At 51.3% G+C, this 8,789-nt stretch overlaps 1 long non-coding RNA gene across 1 annotated transcript; it reads left to right on the forward strand.

Annotated features, from left to right (window-relative positions):
- The first annotated feature begins 555 nt into the window (after positions 1–555).
- Positions 556–1,102, forward strand: LOC115384767 (uncharacterized). Its single transcript, XR_003930954.1, has 3 exons — positions 556–597; positions 682–815; positions 1,045–1,102. It is a non-coding gene; the product is annotated as an uncharacterized LOC115384767 (long non-coding RNA).
- The last annotated feature ends 7,687 nt before the right edge of the window (positions 1,103–8,789 follow it).

Here is an 8,789-nt window from a genome sequence, read left to right on the forward strand (position 1 = left end):
TGCACAGTTCAGTTATATACAGCGAAAGGTCATCAGCGTAAAGTGATCATTCGTGTTCATCATAGCAATTTTGGAGACCTGTTATGGAAATGTTGGTTCGAATGGCAATTACTTCTGGTTCACTTGCCAGGGCAAAGAGTAGGGGTGAGCTGGGGCAGCCTTGACTGCATCCCCTGGTTTTTTTGATTGTCACATGATTCAAATGAGCGTATATTTCTCAACCTTACTGACAGTTTGTTTTAATTTTGGTGACTGTGGTGTATGAAGCTCTTCCTGTTCCTTCCTGCAGATTTAAACTCTGATTTGTGTTTTCCCTTCAGGTGTCAGCAGTGTATCAAAGCCGGCTGTGAATGGAGCAACAACAGCTGTTCCTGGGCTAATGAACGACGTTTAGATGTAATAACATCTTTCTTACTGTAATACAGGCTCATCCACACTTCATTTATGTTGTACTTGTTAATTGTGCAGTAAATCCAAATCGTACACGAACCCAAAGCATTTGATGTGTCAGAAAGATGCTCCATCACTGTAAAGTGTTTCTTCCTCCTCCTGCAGGACAGTGTGTGTCAAACGCTGCAGTCTGAGCTGAACTTTCCTGTGAGTCTCTTCCTCTGACTCTCTCCTCCTCAACACTCTGACTGTATTGCTGCTGATTGTTTTTTGATGCGTTTTCCTCGTCAGAAGCCTGAGATCTCCTCCATCAGCCCCAGCATTGTGTCTTTCTATGGAAGAAACCACGCAGTGTTGTCAGGTGGTAACCTCAGCGGTGTGACCGGAGTGAGGATGCAGGCAGACCTGGACTGTACGCCACAGGAGTGAGTCGCTTCACACACATCTGGGAAGTCCAAGAGGAGAAACAGCAGCCATGAAACACACTGACCCATCATATTTTAACAGGAGTGACATGATCCAACCTTTTCTCTCAGCTCTCAGGAGAACATGGTGCAGTTTTCCAAGAGTGATGGAGCATTGAGGAGCATTTCTCTGCTCAGTTTTCATTTGTTTCTGGATCTTGTTGAGTCTTGTTGTGTGTTCTCTGCTCAGGTCTCCTGTCTGGAACAACAGCGGCTCCAGTTTGACCTTCCACATTCCCAGAGCAAACCATAAAAGGACAGTGAAAGCCTGTGTTCTCCTCCCAGACGGCAGTTGCCACGGTGACGCGAGCATCACCTACCAGTCGTCACCTTCCTGTCGAGACATTTCACCGAGGAACTCCTGGATCAGGTGTGCTTGGATTTACTGATACTGTGATGCTCAAAACAAAACACAATAATCAGTAGACTGCCTGAAAGTGAAGAGTTACCAGGATTTATTTTTTTTTTTAATCTTATTTTAATGTATCATGCTGAGCTAGAAGTTTCATGTCGACCACTTTCCTTGAACCTGCAGTGGGGGGAGGAAGATCACACTCACTGGATCTCACCTGGAGTTTGTGGAGGGGGTCATTCACAGCCGAGCCCCTCAGGAAGTCCAGCCTCCGACTGACAGGAACCATCAGGTGGGTCTGGAGAGCGAAGACCAGGGTTTGGGTTTCTGTTGTGAAGGATGGAGGAAATGTTTCCTCAATCTGAAGACCCACAACATCTTGGAACATCTTAATCATTATGATCATAGAAACAATGAGTCAAATAACAATCGTATCATCAATATGAGACGTCTCTTTTCTTTTGATTTCATGCAGATTCTCACCTTCAAGTCACCTGCAGCTACAAATCCCTCCAGAGTTTCCAGCAATTCTCTTCTGTTGAAAGTCGCCAATGAAACCTTGATCTGCTCCACAAACCTGATCTACCATCCAGACCCAGAGTTCACCAGCTTCACATCCACACAGAGGGGTGACCACGTCCAGATCACCATACAGGTTGAATTTCTTCTGATTTGTTTGAAATAACACCAACATGTTCCACATGGGATCAACATGAGTTTCTGCTGTCATTTCAGAGAAAAGCAGACAAACTGGAGATAACACCAGCGGAGTTGTCAGTATGGGGGGAGCAGGAGGAGAAACGATACCCCTGCATCATGGAAGACAAAGACCCCGGTGAAGAGTTCAACTTTTACTCTTGTGAGATTCAGAGCCCACCCAGCGCACAGTTCCAGACGTTAATGGTAAGTTTTGTTTTTCAACTACAGCTCAACATTTTATTGCATCAAATGTCCATGTACACAGAAATATTCCTGCATTTGTTTGGACACATTTTCATGATGATTTTATCAATATTCCCTCAAAAATCCAGCCTTCATATCTCTGGCTCAAGGCTCTGATGAGATGTTTTCTGTTTTAGATTAAATACGGTGACAAGACAGTGTTACTTGCTCCTCCAATGTTAATGCATCCAGTCATTGTCATCCTGCGCTTCATGCTGATCCCCTGTGTTATTGCTGGTAAGTGGACAAAAACAACAACATATTCCACTTTTAAACCACTAGCTTTGTTTTACAGTTTTCAATTACTGAAACAATTTTCTCATAGACTTTTCTCTTTCACAGAATGTTATTGGAAGGTTCTCTGCTTTTGATAATCAATGTTCTCTTCTTAAATTGCAACTAAAATTGTGTTTTTGCTTGATTTGAACTGGAATGTGTTCTTTGTTTCATTTTTTTAGCGCTGCTGTTTATCTGTCTATGGGAGAAGAAAGTCACCATGAAGAGGAACAGACTCTGATCACTGGTGCTGTTTTATAAGAAAAAAGATCAAGATCGTCTCAAAAGAAAGGTTTGGATTTGTTGTTTTTATTAGTGATTTCAGATGCTTGTATGTCTGCACTTTAAACGTGGCTGTAGTGGTTAAAGCTTCTAAACACCAAGGCTCCATTTCTGTTCTTTTTTAAAGTCTAATTTATCATTAAAAAATTTGTTTTGGTTTGATGTGAAGCAGATACTGTGACCAGCAAAGACAGAATCCATCAGATTTCAGACTGACTGTATGTCGCTGGGATCAGGTTCTCATGTTTTTGTATTTCATATTTGCTGTATGAAGAGAAAGGTTGTGGGAAACAATTTAATCATGTGAAGCACTTTTTTGTACTTTTATTCACTTATAATAGCACATATTTACTATAAATCTATTGCAACTTTTTGTCTAACTTTGTAGTATTACTCAGACTTGCCTCCATTTTAAGAAATTTATTTCAAATAAAATAAAGATTTTTTTAAATTCAAATGTTTCTTGGATTAACCAGTTTTACAGACTGTGTACATGTGATGTCTGGTGACCATGTGGTTACTCACTTTCGTAATAAAATTTGCGTGCTTTACTTCTTGTCTTCTCATTTCTGGATTTAAAGCTAGGGTCGACGATCTTGGAAAACTAGCATGTATCACGAATGTAGCATCTCCCCAAGGCTTTTGTGATTGCCTCCAATGTTATTAACCTTTCTGACTGCCCGGACACAACGCGCATAGGAGCGCAGCGCGCCCGCTCCGTTCTGTTTTTCACGCGAGCCGCGAGCGGCGAGAGCGCCTTGGCAATGCGCGCGCACTGAACCAGGGGCCATTGAAATGTACACGCAGGGGGCTGGTAGAACGGCAAAGGGATTTGATTGGTTCCTGAAGAGCGGTCCGCGCGATACGATTGGTCGGAGTTTTTACTGTCCTTTGGCCGCTACAGTTGTCAGATTTTTTCCGCACCCTTTTCCGTCCACATAATGTATTGACTTCTCCCAGAGGGCAAGGAGCATTTCACTCAGTATGACTAAAAGTGCTTTTGGACAACATCGTCTACCCTAGCTTTAATCTAACTATGGAAAACTTTGTTTTAACAATATAGTTAGAAAAACAAAAAAGAATCAAAATTATAACAAAGTCAACAAATCAAAATGTTTCAAATGTAGTCAGAGTTCAACAGATGTGAGACATGTTGGCTTCTCTAAATGTAGAATCTCTGGTTAACCTGTCATGTTTTTACACTGTGGCAGGAAACTGGAGGACCTGAAGAAAACCCAGCAATGCAATGAGAGCACAGCGCTCATATTGTAGTTTAATTTAGAGGTTTGAGAAGTTACTCAGTATATTCATTATTCAAATTCCAAATTGAACAACAAATGAATTTAAGTTCTTATCATTTAATTAAATATCTACTCCAGTCAGGTGATTAAATGTTATTTGTGTGCAGAAAATTATTTCAATTGAGACTCAAACCTGATAGTTTTTCATTCACTGTCTGTGGTAACAGTTGAGGTGGTTTCCAAACAGAGTGTGTGTATTAGGTGCAGACATGAAGTCTATCTGTTCATGGCAAAATCACAAACTGAAGTTAAAGATACTGAAAAGGCCTCATGCGTCTCAAAATCTCAACTTATTTTTTCTTTGATGCCTCGATAGGCTGTGTGACTGTCAAAACTGTTGGTACTTAAAATGCTTCTTGTGCGGTTTGTTGCAGAGACATGGGGAGGGTATCTGTTTACTTAAAGTAGCATGCCACAAATCGAAAGTTACGAATGTAACTACGGTTCTATGAATCCCGGATGACCGCCAGAGGCGGTGCTTAAAGCCCTGGAATGTTCCCTTCGTGCATGCGTAGTTCGAGTATGTATACCAACAAAGTCACTCGTGACCCCTGGGTGACCCAGGAACTGTATAAGTTCAGGGCTCCACCCACCGATAGTCTCCTACGGAATCTTCTCGCATGACCACGAGGATTCTGAGTGACGGAGCGCTCTGGCGGTCATCTGGGATTCATAGAACCGTAGTTACATTCGTAACTTTCGTTCTATTTCATCCCTACTGACCGCCAGAGGCGGTGCTTAAAGCACTGGAATGAAGTATGTCAACTTGGTCACGAGGAATCCCACAGACCAATCCCACTGAAAAGCCTCTGCGGGGCCCAGTACCAACCGCAGTGGATGCGGAGGCACAATGGCCAACCTGTAGGACCTGGAAAAGGTGTCAGGCATCGTCCCGACGGCGACAGCCCATAGCTCGCCCAGGGGCACCCCCTTCAGGGCGACCCATGGCGTGGACACCGCCCAGGTGGAGTGGCAATGCACGGCCTTGGGCAGAGGCTGCCCTGCGGCCTGATAGGAATGGCAAATGGTGTCCACAACCCACTGGGACAGGCACTGCCTGGAAAGAGCAGAGCCCCGACTAGGGCCTTCGTAGTGGACAACAGACTGGTCAGATGTCCGCACATCTGCCGTAGCTGCCATGTAGCTTCTCAGAGCTCCGACTGGACACAAGAGCTCTGGCCGGCGCACCACCCGCCCCATCCAGGCGCCACCGGAGGCATGCCGGGCGAATAGACAGAGCGCACAGCCACCCGCTACGCTGTGGTAACGGCCAGCATAAACGCTGTCTTACGTAACACGTACTGCAGCTCTGCTGCTGCCAGAGGTTCAAAGGGAGGCTGACACAAGCTCTCCAGCACCAGATATAGATCCGAGGTGGGTGCCCGCGGGCTCCACGGGGGGGTGGGCCTCAGAACCCCCCTGAGGAAAGCCTACACCAGGGTGTGGTCCCCAATCGCGCTGCCTGCAACCATGCATGGCGGGCTGGCCCGCTGCCACACACACCCCCAGGGTGAACGGGGACCGGGCTACATCCAAAGACTGCAAAAGTCCAGGACCATGGGGAACCGGGCAGGGCACCGGGTCCTCCCCATGGCTGTTGCACCACCGTGCAACCAACCTCCACCACTATCATACAGCCGCCGGTAAAGGGCGCCCTCGCACCCGAGGCGGCTCGCCCGACAGGCTCTGAACATCTGTTCAGCAGCGAGTCGGGCCCCTCAGTCGGCAGACGCAAGACAGACGGTGAGGACGGGTGTGACCCACCCAGCCACTGCGCTGAGACAGCAGAAACCTCCTGCTGAGAAGGCACCATGATCTGCCGTGGAACAACCGGCGGAGCAGAGGAAACCAAGCCCGCGCCAGCCAGTAGGGGGCCACCAGCAGCAGTGTGTGTGTGTGTGTGTGTGTGTGCCCCTCTGAAGCACCCTGATGGGCGTCGACTAAAGGAGAGGGGCCAGCGGGAACGTCCACCAAAGGACTTGTGGCCAAGAGTGCACGAGCGCTTAGTGGCCCAGAGGCCAGCGGCTCTCGGGGAGTTAGGAGGAAAGTGGCCACCTAAGCACCCCCCAGCGTACATACTCCCCATGGAGGCACCATCCCCCTGGTGGAGGATTCCAACAGGAAAGGGAGTCCGTCAGCGTGTTGAGGCCCCTGCAGGCACACGACCTGCAGGCCGGCCAGACAGGATGCTAACTGTCCACAACACCACTGGGAGGCCTGCCATCACCAGACGGACCTGCCCACGAAGCCCGGCTGATGCTATGCCCAGTAGGGGAATGGACCCCCTGGCGGGCACCGCGGCCCCCGCCCTAAGCTGGCCTTGTAACACTACAAGCAGGGTCCGTACACGCCTAGGAAAAGGCGAAGCACGGCCATCACCAGCTCGAGGCTCCGGGCCGACACCAGGAGTGCGTCTCGGTAGGACAAGACGGGGCCAGGGCGATAAGCTGCGAGAAGGGAGCGCACGCCACCCGCACAGCCAATGCAACATCACCACGTCAGCAAAGCAGCAGTGCCACATCCGGGAGAGGGAGCGGCCGCATGGCGGCCCCCACTCCCCTCCATCTCACAAGACGGCACCTGCTGGGAATGAGGCAGGGGCGGATACAGCCGAACCAACACCCACCGTGTCGATCAGAGGGTCAGGAGACAAGGTCAGTGCAATGCTGAAGAAGGGGACATACGCCGCCTACACAGCCGACGCACAACGGCAAGGCCAACAAGGGGCAGCTGCACTACGCTCAGGGGAGGGAACGGTGGCACAGCAGTGCCCTGTCCCTCCTGCCCCCTCGCCAGAGGGGCCCTGCTCCAATGCAGGCACCAATAAGCCGGAAGAACACAACAGCGCTTCCACTGGCAGCGCCCAAACCAACACTCATCGCGTGGCGACGGGGTCCTACCACAGGGGAAGCAGCACATGCGGCCCATAACCAAGAGCCAGCCAACGCGAGCCCTACAACAATCAGCAAAGATCATGCCGACAAGCCAAGCGAGGTGCGCACGAATAGAGCTCCGTCCAGGAGGGGGACCGGCTGCTCAGCAGCCCCCTCCTCCATCAGCCCCCTCCTCCATCAGCCCCCACAATAGCGCCACCCACCAGAGCGGGGGTGCAGTGCAAATCACCGGGCTAGCAGCTCAGAGAACCAACCCAGGCGTAGTGTTTAGCAGCTGCCTGCACTGTCTGCTTGCCCTGTGGTGCCACCCACCGGGATCGGTGGGTGCATGCAACAAGTCGATGCAACGGCAGTGCGACAGGCTGGGGGAGGGGCGGACGCCGCCCGCACAGCGGACGCTGTGTGAGCAAGCCCATGAAAGCCAGCTGAGGCCGTACGTGGGAGAGGGGACAGCCACGCAGCCGCACCCCCATTGCTGTGCTTGTGTTGGAGCGGTACCAGGCCAGAAGAAACAGCAGCATACAAGAAGCAGAGGGAGGAGGAGTGTGTCACCTGCACAATCAACCTCAATCACCGGATTGCAAGCCGGCAGAATCACATCCCGGAGAGGGACGGCTGCCCTCGGCAGCCCCCCTCCATCAGCTGCCACTAGTTCCACCGCCAGGGGCGGCGGCGGGGGGGGGGGGGGGGGGGGGGGGGGGGGGGCACCCAGAAGGCAATAGGACAACAACAATGCAGTGGTGAGGGAAGGCAGCCCATGCCGCCTGCACAAACACTAACCACTGGCCAGGGTCCCAGCTAAGGCCACATCGAAGAGAGGGAACGGCTGCCCAGCAGCTCCCTCCTTCAACAGCCTCCAAAGTGGCACCACCCAACAGAAGCGGGGGCGTGGATCGCACACCCGCCAACAATAGTGAAGGGGGGAGCTGAAGGGGGCGTATGCCGCCCACGAAGCAACGCAGAACACCAGGCCATCCAGGAAGGGAAGCTCGACAGCTCCTTCCACCATCTGCCACCGCGCCACCCGACAGGCGTGCAAGCCTCTAATAACTATCTGCTATGTTCACTCCCAGGGGCCTTGACTGCACCCAGCCATAGGCTGGACACAGGAAGACTCCCACGAGTGCCCGCAGCTGCTACGCTAAGATTATCAGGAAAAGTAAATTCTAGACAAAGCATTCGCGGTTCCCCACACATCTGAGTGTGTGAGCTACGGTTGTTTACAAAAATACCTCTGCAAGCACTACAAGTGAGAAAAAGCATGCATACATGAGAAATTTCCATTACAAGCGCCTCCCTGAGGTGAACAGGACCAAGACAACTGGGACAGTGGTCATGGCCATCATCCGCCTGTGTGTGTGTGTGGGGAGGGCTCCCCAGGCAACACCGCGGTGAGAGCCGTCCATCGCCAAACATGCAGCTCTCCCACCTCGTATCACATCCTGTCTACGGAGGTTGAGGGAAGGGGGTGCACACCGCTTGCACAACCAAACCAGACACCATCCACGACCATCAGAGAGAGCGGCCACCAGGCGGCTGCTCTCTCTCCTCCTGCCTGACCGCAGTGCCGCGCGCACGCAGCCGGTCAGAATAATGGCAGCGCAGAAACTGAGAGAAGGGGGCGTACGCCACCTGCACAGCAACTGCAGCTGAGCCCGTCGGAGGAACGGGCGCCCGGAGTAGGAGATGCGAGCGTGGTAAGCCAAGGGAAGGGGGCATACGCCGCCTGCACGGTAAACACAGAGTGTTAAGCTAGCAGCCGGGCAGCACCACAATGGACAAAAACCGTTGACCAGGACACCTGCTCCTCACTGCTCCACAGTGGTGTCATCAGTCAGAGTATCAGGTGCCCGGGACGGTGGTGTGGTAAGCCGAGGGAAGGGGCGTA

The sequence above is a fragment of the Salarias fasciatus genome, unplaced genomic scaffold (assembly GCF_902148845.1).
Source record: "Salarias fasciatus unplaced genomic scaffold, fSalaFa1.1, whole genome shotgun sequence".
Classification (NCBI taxonomy): Eukaryota; Metazoa; Chordata; class Actinopteri; order Blenniiformes; family Blenniidae; genus Salarias; species Salarias fasciatus.